Source organism: Euphorbia lathyris, chromosome 2, assembly GCF_963576675.1.
Source record: "Euphorbia lathyris chromosome 2, ddEupLath1.1, whole genome shotgun sequence".
Classification (NCBI taxonomy): domain Eukaryota; kingdom Viridiplantae; phylum Streptophyta; class Magnoliopsida; order Malpighiales; family Euphorbiaceae; genus Euphorbia; species Euphorbia lathyris.
In genome coordinates this window covers 89,169,336-89,191,542 of record NC_088911.1, presented here as the reverse complement: position 1 = coordinate 89,191,542, position 22,207 = coordinate 89,169,336, and positions in this window count along the sequence as shown.

Sequence of the window (22,207 nt, the reverse complement as noted above, 5' to 3'; positions counted from 1 at the left end):
ATCTATGGCCAAGTCTAATTGTAGGAAAGGAGTTTACCGACACTCCAATTTTAATTTTTATAGGTAATAAATACTATATTTCTTTTTCAAATAAAAAATAGAATAAATAATTAATTAGTTCATATTTGTACTTAATAGATTGGTCCATTTATTTTTTGGGAAGGGAGTAAGTTTATTTAAAGTCTTTAAATTTTATTTTAATAGACTATTGAATTTTTTTATATATATAAAAGTACAAAATACCTTAAATAAAACAACTTATTTCTTATTTTCTAAATTTTAATTAATATTTTTATGTTATATTTATATAATATATGTACACAATATTTCTATATTCTCTTAAATTTTTATTTTTATTTTATTTATTATTTAATCTAATATCTTTAAACTAATATTAATATGAATCTGGGTAAAAGAAATTCAAAATGGTATTCCTTTTTATATTATCCATAGAATTTATGTAATAACCTATAATTATTGATTAGTTCCTTATTTAATGTATAACCTTACTTTTTTTTAAATGTGATCTTTATAAACTAATTACTTTTACAAATATACCCTTAGCCATTTAGAAACAATTTTTAATATCTCTATAGGTCTATCTTTCCGAAACCTAGTTTACTTTTAAAAAAAAAATAGTTTTATCTTGCACTCATAGAGCAGCCGCCGCCCTCCATTTTTCTCTCTGAGGTTCCAAATTTTTTAGCTGCTAGATCATCATTATTCGAGTAAGTATATTCATTTTCCTATGTCTACTATGAACAGTAGTTTTGTAAAGTTCATCATAATAATAACTTTGAATCAATATTTTATTCTTATATTCTTAGTGCTTTATGACAATTTCCACTTTCTTCAACTCCTTCCCTGCACAAAGCCTTATTAATATTAATATAAAATCCAAAATACATTAGTTAATTAGTGAAGGGAGGTGTATGAGTATTTTTTAATACATATAATATAATATATATATATATATATATATATATATATATATATATATATATATATATATATAAGTGGACCTTGTGAATTTTAATTTTGGTTTCTTTGTGTCTGGAACTAAAACTATGGTTTAAAGTTTACAAATTGATTTATCAATCAGTAGTTGCCAATTCATCGCCCAAGCCTCACCTGCTTACTATTTTTCACTGGTCTTTGTTCGGTTTTCTTTTAAGTCTTCCAATTTTTGCAAATTACTTATTTAATTTAGATTTATACACATAAATAAGAGGCTTGGAGTTATGTTTTATTTATTATTAAGTGAACCGTTTTACTACGAACAATTGTTTAATGGGTGTTATCTGTACCCATATTTCATATGGGTAATTTTAAAAATGCGTAATCTAATTAAGTATGAAGGTTATTACTTGTTCCCCTAAGTTGTTAATTGTCCCCACTAGCTTTCATTTATTTACGGTTAGTTAATTCACTTCGCCTCTTCCCTTGAACCAATAGGAAATTCCGATAATCCGCAAGTTGATTGAGTCGGACTTTTAGTGCGCTCGCGTCTGCTCGAATATTCAGGTGAGTGGTAATTATAGTATGTGACACTATTTGATTGAAACCTCTGATTTTAAACTGTTTATCTAAATTGACATTTGATTGTATAATTTCTTTTAGAAAAACGTACATTTTGAACCTTACGTTTACTAAATATCCTTAGTATTAGAGCCTATATTCTAGGAACAGACCCTTATATTTGATTTGTTTTATTATCAGTTACAATGATAATATTAAAATTTGATTTGATATGGTTTGAAGTTTCTGATACGCGATTTATCGCAGTTAGTACCTTTGTTTTATAAATCTGATAATTTGTTCAATCAGTTATGATTTTCTGATTTATATATGAATACTATATGTTTTCAAACTGGTACAAGTGCTCAGTATATCTGTATCTGTTATCTGGCCTCTCACCGATCTTCATAACATTAGGTCCTTGCATTTGTCTTTGAGTCAGGTTGTCAGTCTGTCGTCAGTTGTGTCAGCATTAGAATCATGCATAAGTTCGGTGAAGGCAATTATCTGTTATCTGTATCTGTTATTGGTAGCGCGCTTATCATTTATCTGGCCCTAGTGGTGTGCAGTATCACCACTCTGTTACACTGTACCATGTGTTTTGAAGCTTTTGCCTTATTTTCTGATTATTCTAATTTTTGATATTTTGAAAGGCTTTAGTATTATGTTTGACAATTGATTACCAGTATTTAAATTGATTATATTATTTTGACCTTTTGGTTTAACTGATTTTGAAATATTACATTTTGAACTATATTTGTCATAATTTAAAAGTATCAGCCTGTCTGCCTGTTCCTTTTCTGTTGTGTGCTATAGCTACTGCTCACTGAGGTTTTCGCTCGTATAGACGAAAATCTCATACCACGTTGAATATTTCTTTTTTTCAGATTAAGGTCCATGTTCGTGAGGTAACCCTTGGATTGATGTTGAAGGAGACTGCTTAATGATTTAGCTTTATCTTATTTTGGAGACTTTTGATTATTAAGGTTTTTTTTTATGTAATTGAGATGAATTTGATATTCTGTTAGTAAATTTTGGAATTTCTATTAGTTCAGAATTAAGGCTAGCATAGATTAAAGATTACTTAATTTATGCGCCGGTCATGGCCTGGTTTGGGTCGTGACAAAGGTGGTATCAGAGTCAGGTTTAGGTTCTTATAGACTTACTGTATATGATTCACGTGTTCTGTTCATATCCCTTATCTTGCCTATCTATCTAGGTCTTCATATTTACTCATTTTCAATATCTCATTTGCTAAAGTGTCTAACTCTGCTGCATGGATAGGTAATCATGCCTCCTAAAGGAAGAAGAAGAGGCAAGAATACGGTTAATGTTAGTACTAGGAGTAGGGTGACCGTTGAGAATTCATCCCAGATGGGGGAGCTTCACACCCTATTGGAGGACCAGCTCCAGCATCTGAACCAATTTCGCAACCAACTGGAGGGTCATCTCAGCCCACGCGTACAGCTTCAACCTCTCAGCTTGCTCAAATATCTAACACTGATTTGGCTGCTGGATTGCAAGGGGTCTTTCAAGCAGTTGAAAGGCTAACAAATGTGGTAGGGGAAAATAAACAACCAAGAACTACAGCATCTGCTATGCCTAATGATAGAGCTCAATTACAGGATCTCAGTGACTTCTTGAGGTTACAACCTCCAAAGTTTTCGGGTGAGGATTCTGTAACAGATCCTATGGATTTTCTGGATGCTATGGACAAATGTTATGAGGTCTTGGGATGCACCAGTGCTAGGATGGTATTGTTAGCAGGGAATCAGTTACAATGAGTGGCACATAGTTGGTATCTTTCCAAGAGAGGGAATGGACTTGATAACGCTTTCCTTTGGCCACAGTTCCGTGATTCTTTCTTAGAGAGATAGTTTGTGAATACCGAGAATAACCCTTTCAAGTTTAGCTAGAGAAGAAACATTTTTGTTGATTTAAGAGTAAAATCAACTCGTTCAACATTAATCTTTATCAGTTGGTATCAGAGCTGATCGTTTCCTAACCCAAAACTGCTTTCGGTAATGGTTCCATCACCACAAGAAACAATGAGAGCCGTTGACAAGAAGATGAAGGATCTCAAGACGTTAGATGATTGGAGAGCCGAAACAGGAGAGAAAACCGGGCGAGTGACGAGGTAATGAGAAAGTTGAGAGCATCTTGGGAGAGTCTTAAGCTAGAAATCTGAAACGGTTTGCCATAATACTTTGAGGGTTATCCTAGAAGAAATGAAGAAAACCCAATGTTACATCCTAAAGCTTCATCACCAATCTTTTCTCGATTGCACATTCAAGAGGTAAATCATAAATTTTCACCTTCTCATGTTGAAGTTATAGGTAACCAAATTACAAGGGAGAAGTTGGATGCTTGTGATGTTGTCAGTGAATTAGATTCTCATTGTGAGCTTGTTGATAATGAGAATTTGGGTTCATGTGAATGAGGAGGAAGGAGTGTTTATAGGTGAGGACATTGGGGAAACTCATGTTGAACTCCCCAAGTGTTTTATAAAATGCCCCTTAGGCATAACTTCATTTTATGCTTGAGGAAAGTGAGGGTATTATTCTTGAAGAATGGGAGGGTGACTTTGGGCTTAATAATCTCTTTGAGGAGAATGAGGAAATCACTTATTGTGTGGAAATTGGTGGCTATGGTGATGGGAGAGATGTTGGTAGTTCAACCATGGTGGGATGTAGCATGTCATTCGAGTCGGGTAACTTGTCAAATGGATTAGCCGACTTGAACTATGGGGAGAAGCGGATGGAAACGAGAGGTCGTAGGAAAGAATGGGTTGTTGATGAAGAGGGGAATGGATTTGAATATGATCATGAAAAAGATGAGCTAGAAGAGGAGATTGATGAAGAGGAGAACAAATCCGAGAATGATCTAGAAAGAAATGATGAACTTGGCTATTATGAGAGTGAATTCGAGGATGGGGTTGAAGAGAGAGAGAACGCTTCTGAGGATGAGATATGTGAGGATGGTGAATTTTATCATCATGTGAATGAAAATGGTTATAATGAAGATGATGGAGTTTACCATGATGAGAATGAGCGTCGGAATATTGAGTGGAACCAACATAGGGCCGCTTATGAAGATGACGAAGATGGGGTCTATCATGATGAGAGTGAGCTTCAGCACATTGAGTGGAATCAACACGGGGCTACTTATGAAGATGATGAAGATAGATTCTTTTATGATGGTGAGTTGAAGGACGTTGAGTGGAGCCAAAATGAAGATACATATGAAGATGATGATGATGGCGATGGCAATGGCAATGGCGATGAACATAATGTGTATTTGGTGATGAGGGTGCTCATTTCTAGTGAAGAAAAGCATGACCCACAACATCAATTATTTAGAACTCGGTGCTTAGTTCTTGGGAAGAAATGTGAGGTGGTTATCGATGGAGGAAGCCAAGTGAATGTCATTAGTCAAATCACCTTGAGTAAGTTTGGTTTGGTTCCCGAGCCATATTCTATACTTTACCGTATTGATTGGGTCAACGAGGTGGAAAAGCTTCAACTTACTCACTGATGTAAGGTTCTTTCGCCATTGGGGCTTATCCAAATGAAGCTATGTCTGATGTTGTAGAGATGGATGCTTGCCACATGCTATTAGGTAGGTGATATTTCCATATTTCATAGGTGTTTGTTTACATTTCAGTCACTATTCTTAGCTATTTTCAACTGTGTTTGTTTATTGTTTTCGTGTTTTAGGTCAGTTTTGTGTTTCCTTTACCTTATGGCATGATTAGTGTTTTTCAGGAACCTTCTGGACCTCCTCGGAGCTCTAGGAAGCAATCAGGCATCAACCAAGAGAAAAAGGAGCTGAAGCGGAACCGGCCACATGCTGTCTCAGCGAGACAACCATTGTCTCGCCGAGACAACCACTGTCTCGCCGAGACAACCACTGTCTCGACGAGACAGAACGCGAAGCAAAGCGCAAATCGGGCTCTTTTTGTTAATTTGGCCTTATGAAGACCTGGAAATGTCCAGTTATTTTCCTGTAATTTACCTTTTTGCCCTTTTAGCTTTTGGTGTGACTATAAAAGGGAATTAGGTTATCTCTTTCATGGATCTATCTTTTTTTCTGAAACTTATTTGAGCAGCCATTGCTGTAGCTAAAACAGACATTTTTAGAAGCTAGGCTCTTGCTCAACCATTAACTTCTGGGATTGTCAATTGTTCTTATTTCATTGCTGTTGATTTTCAACCGAGGATTCATCAACGATCACTAGAGTGACAGTCTAGTTTTCTTCTCATTTGTACTCTTCTATTGAATTTCAATATATTTATGGATTTTATCTTTTTTATTATGATTATGCTGATTTGCATGTCCATGAGCTAATCTCCATCCAATCTGGGATGGAGGAGAATTTGGTGTGAATGATTATATTTGGGTTTAGAGTTAGGGTGTGATTTGATTGTCAACTATAATCTGATTGTCTGTACTCAATGTCTTGATCCGAAAGGAAATAGAATTTTAGATAGATTCGAGACCGAGAGGAGAGAATCTATACTGAACCCATACAGTCAGACCTCGCTAGGACACTAGGAGTGCGGTTCTTATTCGGGCTACGGCTTAGAGTTCAACCAAACAGGACTCAGTAATGCTTTACATGTTGTAGAACATATTGCCTAACCAAGCTATTGTTTGAACACATGTGAATAGGGGTTTTAGAATACTGATCACATTCATACCTTTTCTAGAATGGTTGCCGTTACGTTCCGACATGATTTAACAACTCTTAACTCTCGACCTAGATATATGATTCAACCAAAGGATCCGAAATCCCAGATTTCTCATCCATTAATCTCATCAATTGTTATCCCCAACGTTAATTTTCAGTTCTTTATAATTAATTGCATAGTTAGTTAATGCCAATTCCATCCCAATTCTATTTGTCTTGACATTTGGACGTTTGATTAGACTTAGTGGCTCTGCAATCCTGTCTCCCTGTGGGTTCGACCTGTGCTTGCACACTTTATTACTTGTTACGATAGGTTTATACTTGACCTTAATTTTGCTATATATCCAAGGAGCATCAAGTTTTTGGCGCCGTTGCCGGGGAGGCACGCGAGTGCACATTAAGTCAAAAAAATCGAAATTTGATCTTGACGCTATTCTGTTTTGTTTTGTTTTGTTTTTAGTTTATGCACCGACGTTCTCGAAGTTATTCACCTTTGCGTTTTGACCCTGACATTGATAAAACTACGCGCAGGTTAAGGAAAGAACGCAGACAGCAGGTTAGGGTGGAAGAAATCGACATCCCCCCTGAAGAGGAAATCCCTCAACCGGAAGAGATGGCCAATCCACCTTCTATCATGGAGCTTCTCAAGGCCACGAGGCCTACAGCTACCTCTAGCTTAGTGCAGCCTGCCATTGCGGCAGCTTCTTTTGAGATCAAACCAGCGATGATCCAAATGATCCAGAATTCGAGACAATTCGGTGGAGAATACCATGAGGATCCCAATGCCCACTTGAATAAATTCACCCTTTATTGCAGCACTTTCAAATATAATAATGTTACTACTGAAGATGTATACATGACATTATTTCGTTTTTCTTTGAAGGATGAAGCAGCAGATTGGCTAGCCTCATTAGAACCAGGATCCCTAGCGGATTGGGATAGCACAGTCAGTGAATTTCTGGCCAAGTATTTCCCGCCGTCCAAGACGACACAGTTCAAGAGCGATATTAACTGTTTCAAACAGTTTGAGAGTGAAAATCTACACTTGGCTTGGGAACGATTCCAAAAGCTCCTGCGAAAGTGCCCACATCATGGGTTTGAAAAGCACCATTTGGTACAACTCTTTTACTCGGTATTTCTTCTGCTAACAGAGCTTCTTTGGATGCAGCTGCAGGTGGTAATTTATTCAGTAAGACAGCGGGAGTTGCTTATAGCCTCGTGAAGGAGCTAGCAGAGCGTAGTGCGCACTGGAAGATAGAGAAGCCGACCCCAAGACGTGGTGTATTTGCTATGGAGGCCCCGTCATCAAAGTCGGTAGGGACATCAGAGTCAGAATCTCAGGTAGCAGCTTTGGCAGAAAAGCTTGATCTTGTTTTGGCTGAGATGAAAAAGTCCGAACCAGCGCCCGCGCCAGTCTTCAAATGCGAAATCTATGTGGGAGAGCACAGAAGCACAGAATGCCCCATAGTGCTAGAGCAAGTCAATTATATGAAGCATAATGGGCCTTACCAGAACAATTACAACCCTGCCTGGAGACAAAATCACCCGGGGTTCAGTTGGTCCAATAATCAAGCAGCTTTGGGACCACCTGGATTTCAGAATTCCAATCAGGGAACCTCTTCAGCACCACCTCAGCAAAATCAGAACAAATACCAAAAGAAGAAAGACACCCTGGAAGATAAGGTGGATGCCATGATAAAAGTGTTGGGAGCGATAGATGGGAGAGTCTCAGGAATGGAAACTCGCATGGTCCAAAATGAATCTCACACGAAGCAGTTAGAGACGCAGTTGGGACAAATGGCAAGGAATAACTCTGAACGTCCTGTTGGACAACTACCCCCAAACAGTGAGCAAAATCCGAAGGAAAGGGTCCATGCCATCCAACTTAGAAGTGGCAATCAGGTAAGAAGCGACTCAGGAGACTCAGTCGACAAAAATGCGACCTCGTCCGAATTGTCTCGGCGAGACAACCCGCCGTTGGAGGCGTCTCGGCGAGACACCCCCTCCGGGTCGTACCTAGCCGATAAAATCTCCTCAGCCGCCCCCGATCCAGCTCAGGTAAGTGACCCTAACCCTAAACTTTTTGTGGACCCAAATGTTCAGCCTACTAAGGTACCCCTACCCTATCCAAGTCGCAAGACTAAATTAGATAAGGAATATGCAAAAATTTTAAATGTGTTTAAGAAAATTGAAATTAATCTTCCTTTTCTTGAACTACTTGAACACATGCCTATTTATGGGAAATTCCTTAAGGAGCTAATCACAAAAAAACGGAATTTAGGGGACCATGAGACTGTAATGTTGAGCCAGGAATGCTCTGCTATGTTGAGCACGAATCTGCCAAAAAAATCTAAGGATCCTGGTAGTTTCAGCATTCCTTGCACCATAGGTAGTACACATTTCAAGTATGCACTTTGTGATCTGGGTGCCAGTATTAGTTTAATGCCACTCTCTGTATACAGGAAATTGGGAATGGGAGATCCGAGTCCAACTTCAGTGACCATTCAACTAGCAGATCGCTTTGTACGGAGGCCAACCGGAATTGTCGAGGACTTACTCGTGAAAGTTGGCAAGTTCATCTTCCCTGCAGACTTTGTAATTCTAGACATTGAGGAGAATGATCAGGTGCCCATTATTTTGGGAAGACCGTTCCTAGCAACAGGGAGGACGCTGATCGACGTGGAAGAAGGGAAGCTGTTCCTTCGACTACACGACGAGAAAGTGGAATTCAGCGTTGTGAAATCAATGAAGTATCCGGTAGACACTTCTTCTTGTAATTTCATCTGTACTAACGATGTTATCGTTGAAGATGTCTTCCAGGAAGATCAGGAACAAAGTCTAGCACCTGCAAAGATCACAGTTCCCGAAAACGAACTTATTGAATTAAGTGAGCTGGAAGCAGAAAGGTGTTATTGGATTCGACACGTTGAGGAGTTAGTAAGTAATTCTGGTTCCCTTCCTAAACCCTCCATTGAGGAACCGCCGACCCTTGACCTTAAACCATTACCTGTTCACCTCAAGTATGCATTTTTGCAACCACCTACGTCTTTGCCTGTAATTGTTTCTTCTGAGCTGACCAGGGATATGGAAGAACAGTTGATTGAAGTTCTGCGCACGCATAAAGGCGCTTTTGGTTGGCAGATGGTAGACATACATGGAATTAACCCCTCCGTATGCACCCATAGGATTTACATGGAAGACGAGATTAAACCAACTGTTCAACCGCAGCGATGACTGAACCCTAAAATGAAGGAAGTAGTGAAGGCTGAGGTGATCAAGCTCTTGGATGCAGGTATAATTTTTCCTATTTCTGACAGTCCTTGGGTTAGTCCTGTGCAGGTGGTTCCTAAGAAAGGCAGAACTACAGTGATGCTAAATGAAAAAAATGAACTGATCCCTGTGAGGAAGGTGACTGGTTGGCGTATGTGCATAGACTACAGGAAGCTGAATGACGCCACACGGAAAGACCACTTCCCACTCCCATTCATCGATCAGATGCTAGAGCGAATGTCAGGTAAGTGTTTCTATTGCACTGTAGACGGTTATTCGGGCTATATGCAAATATCGGTCGATTTGAAAGATCAGGAAAAGACCACTTTTACATGCCCTTACGGGACTTTCGCATATAGACGAATGCCATTTGGCCTGTGCAATGCACCAGCCACCTTCCAAAGATGCATGACAGCAATTTTTAGTGATATGGTTGAACAATTCATGGAAATATTCATGGACGACTTCTCCATATTTGGATCCACTTTTGAGAGTTGTCTGCATAGTCTAAAATTAATGTTGCAACATTGTGAGGACACTAGCCTGGTTCTTAACTGGGAGAAGTGTCAATTTATGGTAAAATAGTGCATAGTTCTAGGGCATAGAGTGTCTGTAAGGGGGATAGAGGTTGACCCTGCTAAAATCGAAGTAATAGATAAATTACCTCCCCCTTGTAATGTCAAAGCAGTTAGGAGTTTCCTGGGGCATGCAGGATTCTATAGGCGATTTGTTAAAGATTTTTCGAAAATTGCTAGGCCTTTAACTCAACTGCTTTTGAAAGACGCTGATTTTGTTTTCACCGATGAATGCTTAAACGCTTTCAATGAACTTAAGAGTAAATTGGTGAAAGCCCCTATTATGGTTAGTCCAGACTGGGACCGACCATTTGAGCTAACGTGTGATGCAAGTGACACAGTTGTAGGTGCATGCTTGGGTCAAAAGAAAGATAAAATTTGTCAACCTATTTGTTACGCTAGTAAGACTTTAAATGAAGCTCAGGTGAATTACACTACCACAGAGAAAGAATTGCTAGCTATCATTTTTGCCCTAGACAAATTTAGGTCTTATCTTGTGCTTTCTAAGATTATTGTGTATACTAACCATTCTGCCTTGAGGTACTTGTTCTCTAAACAGGATGGAAAGCCTAGACTCATTCGTTGGATATTGCTGCTCCAGGAATTCGATTTAGAAATAAGAGATAAGAAGGGAGTCGAGAATGTGGTAGCTGACCACCTCTCCCGCTTGGAGAACAAAGAGGACGAGATGATCCTCTCTGAGGACATCAAGGAATCCTTCCCTGATGAAAAGTTAATGGCAATTTTATCAGTACCTTGGTTCACTGACTATGCTAATTTCATTGCAGGAAAGGTCATACCCCCAGATTTGAGCTATCAGTAGAGGAAGAAATTTCTACATGAGGTAAAACAGTACTACTGGGAGGATCCTTTCCTATGGAAGGTATGTGGCGACAACATCATTCGGCGTTGTATCCCCGAAAGTGAGGTAGAATCAGTTCTAGCCTTTTGCCATTCTAGAGAGGTAGGTGGGCATCATGGCCCGACCAAAACCGCAGCTAAGGTATTACAATCTGGCCTCTTTTGGCCCACTCTTTTCGCCGATGCTGCTAGATTTGTGAAGTCATGTGATAATTGCCAGAGAATTAGAAGTATATCAAAAAGACATGAAATGCCTCTTAGTCCTATTTTGGTCTGTGAGATATTTGATGTCTGGGGGATAGACTTCATGGGTCCTTTCCCCAAATCTTTTAACAATGAGTACATTTTGGTGGCAGTCGATTACGTGTCAAAATGGGTGGAAGCTGCTGCTTTACCTAGTAATGATGCGAGGGTTGTGACTAAGTTCTTGCAAAAGAACATTTTTACACGTTTCGGCACCCCTCGCACCATTATTAGTGATGGCGGCTCACACTTCTGCAATAAGCTTTTCTCACAGCTTTTGCAGAAATATGGAGTCACACATAAGGTGGCCACACCCTACCACCCTCAGACTAGTGGCCAGGTAGAAGTAACCAACAGAGAGTTGAAAAGCATCTTAGAAAAAACAGTGAACCTATCTAGGAAAGACTGGTCTTTAAAAATCGACGACGCCTTGTGGGCATACAGAACCGCGTTTAAAACGCCAATCGGTATGTCTCCCTACAGATTAGTGTATGGAAAGGCATGCCATTTGCCTGTAGAGCTAGAACACAAGGCCTTTTGGGCCACTAGGTTTCTAAACTTTGATAATAAGATTGCAGGTGAACAGCGGTTGTTGCAGTTGGACCAATTGGAGGAATTTCGACTAGGAGCATATGAGAATGCCAAGATCTACAAAGAGCGAATGAAGAAGTGGCATGACAAGTGGATCATTAAGCGCAACTTCGAGCCAATGGACAAAGTTCTGTTATTTAACTCCCGGATAAAACTGTGGCCTGGTAAGCTGAAGTCCAGGTGGAGCGGACCATTCTCCGTAGTACAAGCTTTCCCGTCTGGTATGGTTGAAATCAAAGACGATAAGGATCAGACGTTTCAGGTTAACGGTCAGAGGTTGAAGTGCTATGATGATGGACCTCGAGTAATCGAGCATCTCCGTCTGGATGACCCGTCCTGAGGGAGAAGGACAGTCTATAAGCTCCATAGACTATAAAATTGAGCGCTCCTGGGAGGCACCCCAGATTAGAACCTCTTTATATTACGTTTTCCGTTCCCTTTCAAGCACTTTTGGTCATTTTATCCGTACTTAGTTTCATTTTCTTAAATTTTTATGGTTGTTTTTTTTCTCCCGCTGTGTCTCGCCGAGACAACTATTGTCTCGCCGAGACAAGGCGGCCCTGCTTAGGGCTGGGCACAGTTCGGTCCAAGTCGGGGATTCATGAATCTCCAGTATTGGATTGAAATTCGGAGATTAATAAAAGGAAATCTCCAGGATTGGATTGAAAGAATAAATCTCCAGAATTGAATTGCCCTAAAATTTCAGTCCAGTCCAGTTCGGGGATTCGGAGATTCGGTTCCGGTCCAATCCAATATAATTTTTCGGTGATTCGGATAAATATCTAATAGTTTAAGTCCTAAAAAATAAATTAAAAATTTAATTTACAAAATAATAAAATATAAAATTTTATTATCTTACATAACTTGAAATAAATTATATTTTTTTAGGAAGTAAACAACATTCATTAAAAGTTACAGTAGACAACAAAGCTAAAAAAAAACCCACAAAATCAAAGTATTAAAAGTTACGGTAGATAACAAGGTTAAAAAACCCACAAAATCAAAGTTACAAAATAACAAATCCATAAAAACAAACAACCTTTAATTCAAAAAAGACAACACTTCATTAGCAAAATGGACAGTTCATACTGCGAAATGGACTAAAAAAAAGTAAATAACACAAAACATGTTCGATTGTTCATATGAATTTCCACTAAAAATTATTGGAGATTTGTGAAGAAATAGTCCGAAGAGTGATTCTGTATTCACAGAAGATTTGGATGATCAAATTTCTTTGATTCTTAGTTATCTGACTAAGGGCGGATGGGGTAGGCAAAGATAGCTGCATTTCTATAGGTTCAATTCATCAATGTCGGTATCTCAGTCACAGATTGATGTTGTCATCCCTTGGCAGATTAAGCAAAGCTTTTTTTAGCTATAAGACCCCATAATACCCGATTGAACAAGAGGTAATGAGATTCTATTTTTATAAAATGTTTAAAAATTTTAATATTTAAAACTTCTAATATTTGTTACTTAATTAAATGGTTAACAAGAAGTAGAATTGGTTCAGATGGCTAAGGCGATTAACAATGTTCCATTTGGTTAGATATTTGATTCTCCATGTCTACATTTTAGGTAAATATTTTTTATTTCATTTTATAAACGGAAATTAATCGGGATAATTTTTATGACTATATAATAATGTTATACCTTATTAATAAATTATAAATTTATATTATTGTAATTAGTTTACCAAACCTTACAAAATATATAACTATATATTATATAATATTTCTCTTTATATAAAGTTAATGTATGAAATATAAATTTATTATTGCTAAACTTTCGGTTATTTCAGTTTAGTCCAATCCAATCCAATCCAATCCGGTTATCGGTCTGGTCCTGGATAAATTTCGGTCCAATTCGGTCCAGTTCTTTGATGAAAGTCAACGGTCCAATCCAGTTCGGTTCTCCAAAAAAAGTCAACGGTCCCGGTCCAATTCCGGAGTTTTTTCCTCGGATATTCGGTCCGGTCCAGTATCTCCAGGATCCGCGCCCAGCCCTAGCCCTGCTAATAGCAAGGCACGCCAGCGTAGCGTTGTGTCTCGTGGAGACATTGTGTGTCTCGCCGAGACACAGTGTATCTCGCCGAGACATCATGTGTCTCGCCGAGACACGTCGCGGATCCAGGACCCATAAGTCCGGATCCACCCTTATAAATACCCCCCTAAACCCACCTTCTTCAACCTTAGCCGAATCCCCATCTCCCTCACCCCCAATTTCTTCACCAAAACCCTACTTTCTCTCTCTACACCTCCATTCCATCCCTCCATCTTCATCTCCTACTTCTATCTTCCTCTTCTCTTTCACCCAAACCACCAACTCTTATCTCTCCCCACCATTACCACATATTCTTCATTTCAATCTTTTTGTATTTCTTCCATTCTTGTAAGCTTTCTTGCCTTCATTCATTTTCATTTATTTTTGCTTAAGTTATTTTTTATTCAATCTTGATACTTATTTATCTTTGTGAACTTTTCTTAGATTTCTTACCCATTTTTATTTCTCTTTGTGTTTTCTTGCTTTTCCTATTCCTTTTATGTAATTAGGTCATGGCAGAATCATCCCGTAACACGCGGTCAAAAGGCAAGAACCGAATGGTCGAGGAGCAAATGCCGATTGAAGATTCTGGACGACCCCGATGGATACCTCCACGCCCCCCTAGGCCCCGAGCTTCATCCCAGCAAGTAGATACTCTGTATCCATCGGAGTTATCCCGTAAGTATCTTTGCCCTTTTTCCATTAAATCTGTTGATGAAGGGGAGCTTTACTTAAAGTTTAAAGACTACAAGCTTGCTAACCCCCGCTATTTTGATTGGCCTCTACTTGAAAGTGCGGGTAAGGATGAGGGGATTAAAGAGATCCTCACCCGGATGGGATGGAAGAAATTAGATGATAGGCGGTATAAATTATACAAGTTCTATATTGTAGAGTTCTTTACCACCCTTCGAATCGACACTGACGATGAGGGCGTAAAAACTCTACATTATAGAATTGATAATACCGAGTCAAAATGGAGTGAGGAAGAGTTTAATAAGGTCATGGGTTTTAAGGAGGGTGATTGCACCGAGTGGGACAAGGATCTCACCAATAAAGATGTCTGGTTTGAGCTTTCAGGGATTTTTGATTTTAAGAAAAATAAAACATTGAATAAGAACATCACCGATCCTCAAACCCGCTTAATGCATAAATGGATAACATTTAACCTCATCGGCCTCCCCGAGGCCGATAAGGTTAGTGAGGCCGATCTTTTACTTCTCTGGTGTATGACACAAAACAAACCTCCTCGAATGGCCCACTTTATTTGGACTTTAATGGCCGGGGTTCGCTTTTCAAAGCGAACTTCCCTCCCTTTTAGCCATATTATCTCCCGCCTAGCGGTATGTGAGGGAACCATGGCAACCTTCAAGTTAAAAGATTCTGAGAATTTTAAACTGTTAGATTCGAATTATCTGTTGCGTGCTGAGCTTTTCCACAAGTCGGGAATGTGGAGAGATTTTCAATCTGCAGGTACAGGTTCCTCTGAGCCAATGGACCTCGGCTCCGAAGAGGAGGATGATGAATATCAAGCAGAGCCGGAAAGCGGCTTTGAGGAATGAATGACCAATATGGAGGCCAACTTGGAGGAGTTGACACATGAATTCCGCGATTTCCGCATGGACGTCAACGGATTCATGTCCGATATGCGCGGCTGGATGGATCGCCACCCTTGAGGGAGTCCATATCCTATTTTCTTTTCCCTTTTATATATTTTGTAGCTTTACTTTTCTGCATTTTTGGGAGTAAATGCTTGCTTTAAGTGTGGGGAGGGGAAAATTAGGATAGAAATTTACATGTCTGTCGTTTTCTTGTCGTCTTGTCTTGTTTTAAACTGTTTGTGTGTTGCATTTGTGCATCTGCTGTCACCATGTCTGTCGTGTCTATTTTGTAGAGTCAATCAAAGCCTCCCTTTAAACCGTAAGTCTTGGTTCTTCGCTTGAAATGGATGAAACACTTTAGAGTTGTTATATTACATATCCCCCCGGAAAACTTCATCGAAAGAAAAAATTACACAAACAGGCCACCTTAATTTTACCCTTGAATAATTGATGATGAGGTCGTGTCCCCAGTACTTAATTTTGATACCTAGTGCAATTTAGGTAGTCCACCTTTAAGAAGATGATAGAAGCCAAAATTGTGAAATCCGAATGTCAACCTAAGTTGAAGTCGTGTTACCGGAAGTAGTCAAGTTACGCTTAACGTTAAATGCATAAAATCCTAAACCAAATTTGCTTGCCAATGCACTAAAAATCTAAATCTCCAAATACCTCTTCCCACCCTACTCCAATGCCTACAATCAATAAGTGCAATTGCACAAACAAATTCTTGGTATGAGTATGCATAGCATCTTGGTTTTGTGATCGGGTTGTATGGCCGGGGGTACGTTACCCATGCGTTTCAACCGGTACAAAAGGCCCCTCACATTGGAAAGAAAACGGGAAGAGGGGATCTAATTCCTCAAGAGCCTTGGTTTTGTGATCGGGTTGTATGACCGGGGGTACGTTACCCATGCGTTTCAACCGGTACAAAAGGCCCCTCACATTACCAAGTAATTTAATTAATTTTGTTTAACAAATTTAGGGATTTAATCTGAAGGTTCACGGTGAATGAATTGGTTGTTCATTTTTGGCTAAACGAATTAAGTTTCTATCTATCTTCTTAGAGTTTGGGCTACTGAAATTACCTTTGAGAATGAGTTTTCACAAGGCGACCCCTCTATCATCTTCGGTTCAAGGGTAGTTAGTAAAGTGTTTTGTTTGGAAATATTCCGGAAATGTCAAGAGTCTGAGGGCTATGTGATTTAATTCCTTCTAAAATGTCCGTCTTTCTTGCTTGAGGACAATCAAGATCTAAGTGTGGGGAGGTTGATATTTCCATATTTCATAGGTGTTTGTTTACATTTCAGTCACTATTCTTAGCTATTTTCAACTGTGTTTGTTTATTGTTTTCGTGTTTTAGGTCAGTTTTGTGTTTCCTTTACCTTATGGCATGATTAGTGTTTTTCAGGAACCTTCTGGACCTCCTCGGAGCTCTAGGAAGCAATCAGGCATCAACCAAGAGAAAAAGGAGCTGAAGCGGAACCAGCCACATGCTGTCTCGACGAGACAACCATTGTCTCGCCGAGACAACCACTGTCTCACCGAGACAACCACTGTCTCGGCGAGACAGAACGCGAAGCAAAGCGCAAATTCGGCTCTTTTTGTTAATTTGGCCTTATGAAGACCTGGAAATGTCCAGTTATTTTCCTGTAATTTACCTTTTTGCCCTTTTAGCTTTTGGTGTGACTATAAAAGGGAATTAGGTTATCTCTTTCATGGATCTATCTTTTTTTCTGAAACTTATTTGAGCAGCCATTATTGTAGCTAAAACAGAAATTTTTAGAAGCTAGGCTCTTGCTCAACCATTAACTTCTGGGATTGTCAATTGTTCTTATTTCATTGCTGTTGATTTTCAACCGAGGATTCATCGACGATCACTAGAGTGACAGTCTAGTTTTCTTCTCCTTTGTACTCTTCTATTGAATTTCAATATATTTATGGATTTTATCTTTTTTATTATGATTATGCTGATTTGCATGTCGATAAGCTAATCTCCATCCAATCTGGGATGGAGGAGAATTTGGTGTGAATGATTATATTTGGGTTTAGAGTTAGGGTGTGATTTGATTGTCAACTGTAATCTGATTGTCTGTACTCAATGTCTTGATCCGAAAGGAAATAGAATTTTAGATAGATTCGAGACCGAGAGGAGAGAATCTATACTGAACCCATACAGTCAGACCTCTCTAGGACACTAGGAGTGCGGTTCTTATTCGGGCTACGGCTTAGAGTTCAACCAAACAGGACTCAGTAATGCTTTACATGTTGTAGAACATATTGCCTAACCAATCTATTGTTTGAACACATGTGAATAGGGGTTTTAGAATACTGATCACATTCATAGCTTTTCTAGAATGGTTGCCGTTACGTTCCGACATGATTTAACAACTCTTAACTCTCGACCTAGATATATGATTCAACCAAAGGATCCGAAATCCCAGATTTCTCATCCATTAATCTCATCAATTGTTATCCCCAGCGTTAATTTTCAGTTCTTTATAATTAATTGCATAGTTAGTTAATGCCAATTCCATCCCAATTCTATTTGTCTTGACATTTGGACGTTTGATTAGACTTAGTGGCTCTGCAATCCTGTCTCCCTGTGGGTTCGACCTGTGCTTGCACACTTTATTACTTGTTGCGATAGGTTTATACTTGACCTTAATTTTGCTATATATCCAAGGAGCATCAGTAGGCCATGGTAATTTGATTGTGATGCCTCATATATGGAAAGAAGCAACACCTACACCATACGCAAATATGGAATCAAGTACATCATTACCCCTTCAAAGAGTTTGTCTATGGAGAAAGGGAAGGCAACCTTGAGTGCTTATCCAACTCGGGAGTTGAATGTGAATGAGTGCATCAGTAGAATGGGATAGATATCGCATCATATTGACTTGGGTTCTGTGGATGATTTAGTCGGATCCAAATAGGAGAATGAGGTTGAGAAGGGAATGTGCAATGTTGAAAATGGGGAAGTTGAGCAAATGTCTGAAGGTGACAAGTACGTGTCCTTCAAAGAGCAACCTCGAGGGCTTCCACCTTTAGGAAAGATGTCACATGACATGGCATGGGATCTCGGAGATGGTACACCTATTCTTACACATGGTAAATTGAGCTTTAAAGAGGAGGATGAGGGGTACCTTGTGACGTCTCTTGAAAGAACTGGTACTCGTAGCACATGCATGATGCAAATCAATCAAGTCGCCTACTTGGTAAAATCTGAACTTGTTCTTATGTGTTTTATTGAAATGTATGTGTTGGGATCTATATTGAGTTTGTTGAGGAAGAATCCATCCTATGAGGAGTCTATGAGATATAGCCTTGTGGTGAAGAGTGTGAGCTTCGTGGAGTATTTGGTGAATGAGTCTGGCTTCCGGGTTGATGACGTGAGGTATAGAGAAGTCTAGAAATGTTCGATTCAAAGTCAGGTTGGGGTTTTGAAGAGTGCTTAAGGGATCGGTTCAAATTTGGTTGCTATGTTTCATCGGGACATTCCATTCGAGGTAAGCTATAAGTGAAAGAAGGTTGTGGCGAGTCTTCAAGTTAGTGGTGTGGAGACCAATAAGGTTTGGGGCTGGTCCGTTTAATATAATGTGGGAGTGTGGAAAGGCATGCAAGGTATTATTGGGAAGTGGTTTGACAAGCTTCGCCGAGATATCTTATTTGATGTCGGTAGAAAGTGGAAGATGAATGTCAAGGAGGATGAGACCCGGAGCAAGTCACAAGTTGAAATATGGGAGGAAGTTCGTGCGAAGAAGGTGAATCTGGAAGCTTGTGAAATAGGCCTCATGAATGCATTTCAAACAACGCCTTTGTTTGGTTTAAAATCATGGAGTCCGCTCAAGATTTATGAGTTTCTTCCATACTAAGTAACTTGAGGTCAAGCTCTTTTCAAGAGGGAGTGAATGATGAGGGCATCTAGTCGATTAGACGAAAGGGGACGAGTGATGGAAGAAACCAGATCCAAGGGGAAACATACCAAAACAAAGAAAAAGACATTTGCTGATGTGTGGAATCAAAATTTTCATCCAGAAGTTTCAGCACGAAACCCACACGCCGTACGGACTTGAAAAATCAATAGCTCTTTAAACTTAATAAGCCCACACATCGTGTGGGATTCTCATACGTCGTATGGGATTCCCATACGCCATGTAGACTTTTAAAATGTTGTAAATGGTCAATTTTGCCTCTCACTCCAACTTTCTTCTTATTACAACATTATCACCCATTAATTACAAGTCATGTCACTCCTTATTTACAGTCATGCCACCTTTTTATCCTTAGTCCATTTTTACCATTTAACCTTTATCTAATTAGTTTATGTGTTTTGGGCTTTTATATAATTTCAACTTTAGAGTTAGGGATGACATAAATTCATCTTTTTCATTTGTAATGTTGAACTTTTTCATTAATCAAAATTAGAATTTTCTCTTTGAAGCTTTTATTAAGGTTTTAACCTTTTTTTTTTAATTGAAAGCTTGGAGGTCGACCCAAAAGAACCAAAGCATCCTAACAAGATTAGCACACTTCGAATCAAATGGAGCCGAGCCCAAAATATTATTAAAAGAGAAGAGAAGATCCGTACAAAACATTAAGGTTTTATCCTTCAACAATAGGGATTTCATTATTCCTACGAATTTGTTCCATGAATATCGGGATTAACTCCTTCTAGTTTAGCTAGAGAATAAACATCTTTGTTGATTTAACTTGTTCAACACTAATCTGTATCAGTTGGTAACACACTAAATATTTTAGACATAATTAGATGGTGTTTGGTTTCTCCATTTTCTCCCAATGTTTGTATTTTCACTTTAAAATTGAGAGTTTTAAGTGTTTGTTTAGACGCCTCATGTTTGCATTTTATAGCTGAAAATTAGTTTTTTGTGAAAACAGAGAATTCTGCATTTTGGAAAAGCATCATTTTCTAATAGCAAACAATATGTAAACTAAATGAACCCTTAATGTTTTGAATGTCCAATGTGACAAATAAATAATAGTCAAACCAGTCTGATGACTAGTGGAGAATTTCCGATTAGCTTCCGTCCCTGTGGGGGCGTCGTTGGGTTCGACGGGGGGAAGCTCCGATGCCAAAGTCAGTATAAAGTAAGGAGGAATAAACTGAATTGACAAAGTAGGGTTGCTAGGATTGTGTGAATGTGTACCTTGATAGCTTGAGATACAATCTATATATAGTCATGGAGTTGTAACCTTTAGTAACTAGAAAGTCTCCATTAATGCTCCATTAATGGCAGTTATTGGCTTCCTTTAAGTATGTCTGTTAGCTCCTTAATAGTTCATTAATGGCCTTTATTGAGGAATCGGCTCAGCTATTCAGCTGGCGGATCGAGGGGTTATGGCGGATCTCCACATAGGTTTGACTACGGATCTCATGTGGTGGAGTCTTGGTGATCCGCCCATCGGATCCCTTTGCTTGATACGCCATGGCATTCCAGTATCAGGTGATCAATACACGGCTGTAGACACCGGGGTCGGAGAACCGATGAAGAAAAATTATAAAAAGGGATCCAAATCAGTCGATTAAAATAAATGATGAGTCAGTAAAAATAATAAATAAAAAACGTTGTTCAAAGGAACCGTGGAGACCGGTTTGATCAAATTCGGAAATCAAATCGAGATGACGGGCGAATCGGTTCCGCAAATGAAATCTTAAATCGTCTCGCCGAGTTCGGGGTATTTCACGCCTGTTTCTTATTTATTTTATTATTAATAAAGTCTCGGAACGATAGAGGGTTTTATTTTGGTATTCGAGCAATCCAAAAAATATATATGGTTTTGTAAAAAGATCAATTTTATAAAAGCTAATTTTATAAAATCAGTTTTGACGAAAATAATTTTCGATGAAAATCGTTTTGATTTTGGTTATTTTTAGATGTATTTTGTTTAGTTAAATATTTTTATTTTTTTAGTATATATAAACGCGGCCCCGTCGGGGGCCGGTATTTACGTCACGGGCCGTTGGACGGCCCGTGACGGGGCTGGGCTGCCTAGGCCCAGCCCCCTGCACTTGGCATTCGGCCAAGTGCATTTTGCTGCACTTGGCCAAATGCCAAGTGCATTTAGCTTAGGATTTATAAAAAAAAAAAAAAAATTAAAATAAAATAATAATGATAATAATTATAATAAATATAACAATAATTATAATAATGAGTCATTAAGCCAAATTAGCTTACCCTTGGCTCCAAGTCAAGAGTAAGCTAATTTAGCTTTGCTTGGAGCCTACCCTTAGGCTCCAAGTCAAAAAAAATCCTAATTGTGAAGGCTCCTTGCCTATAAATAGGATGAATCCCAAGGCATTAGGGGGAGAAAAATTAGACCCGAACCCCTGGAAAAATTCGGCGAGACCCGAACCAAAGAAAAAACACCAAAAAGCGACTCAAAAACACTATCAATCGACTTGATTTGGCATTCCTATTACCGATTGAGAGGTAATAATCCGAGGAACTAGACCCGTTTATTTATTCATCTCTTTTTGTTGTTTAGATCTATTTATTTATTTGTTTTTGCACTTTTATTGTTTAGATTTGTTGAATTAATTTTCTGTTTTCATTAAATAAATCTTTGGTTTTGATTTGAAACGGAAAACCTCGTTTTAAGTCTCAATACGAACCGTGACCCGATTTAAGGGTAATTCAGGACTAAAACGTTGTAGATCTAAAATTTAAAAATGTTTTTGATTAACGTTTTGAAATCAAACATCGTTTTGGGATGCTCCGTTATAGACTATGACCCGATTTGGGTAGTTCGGTGGCCAAAATGATAGATTAGATCAGATCTAAAGCTTTTTAATAAAT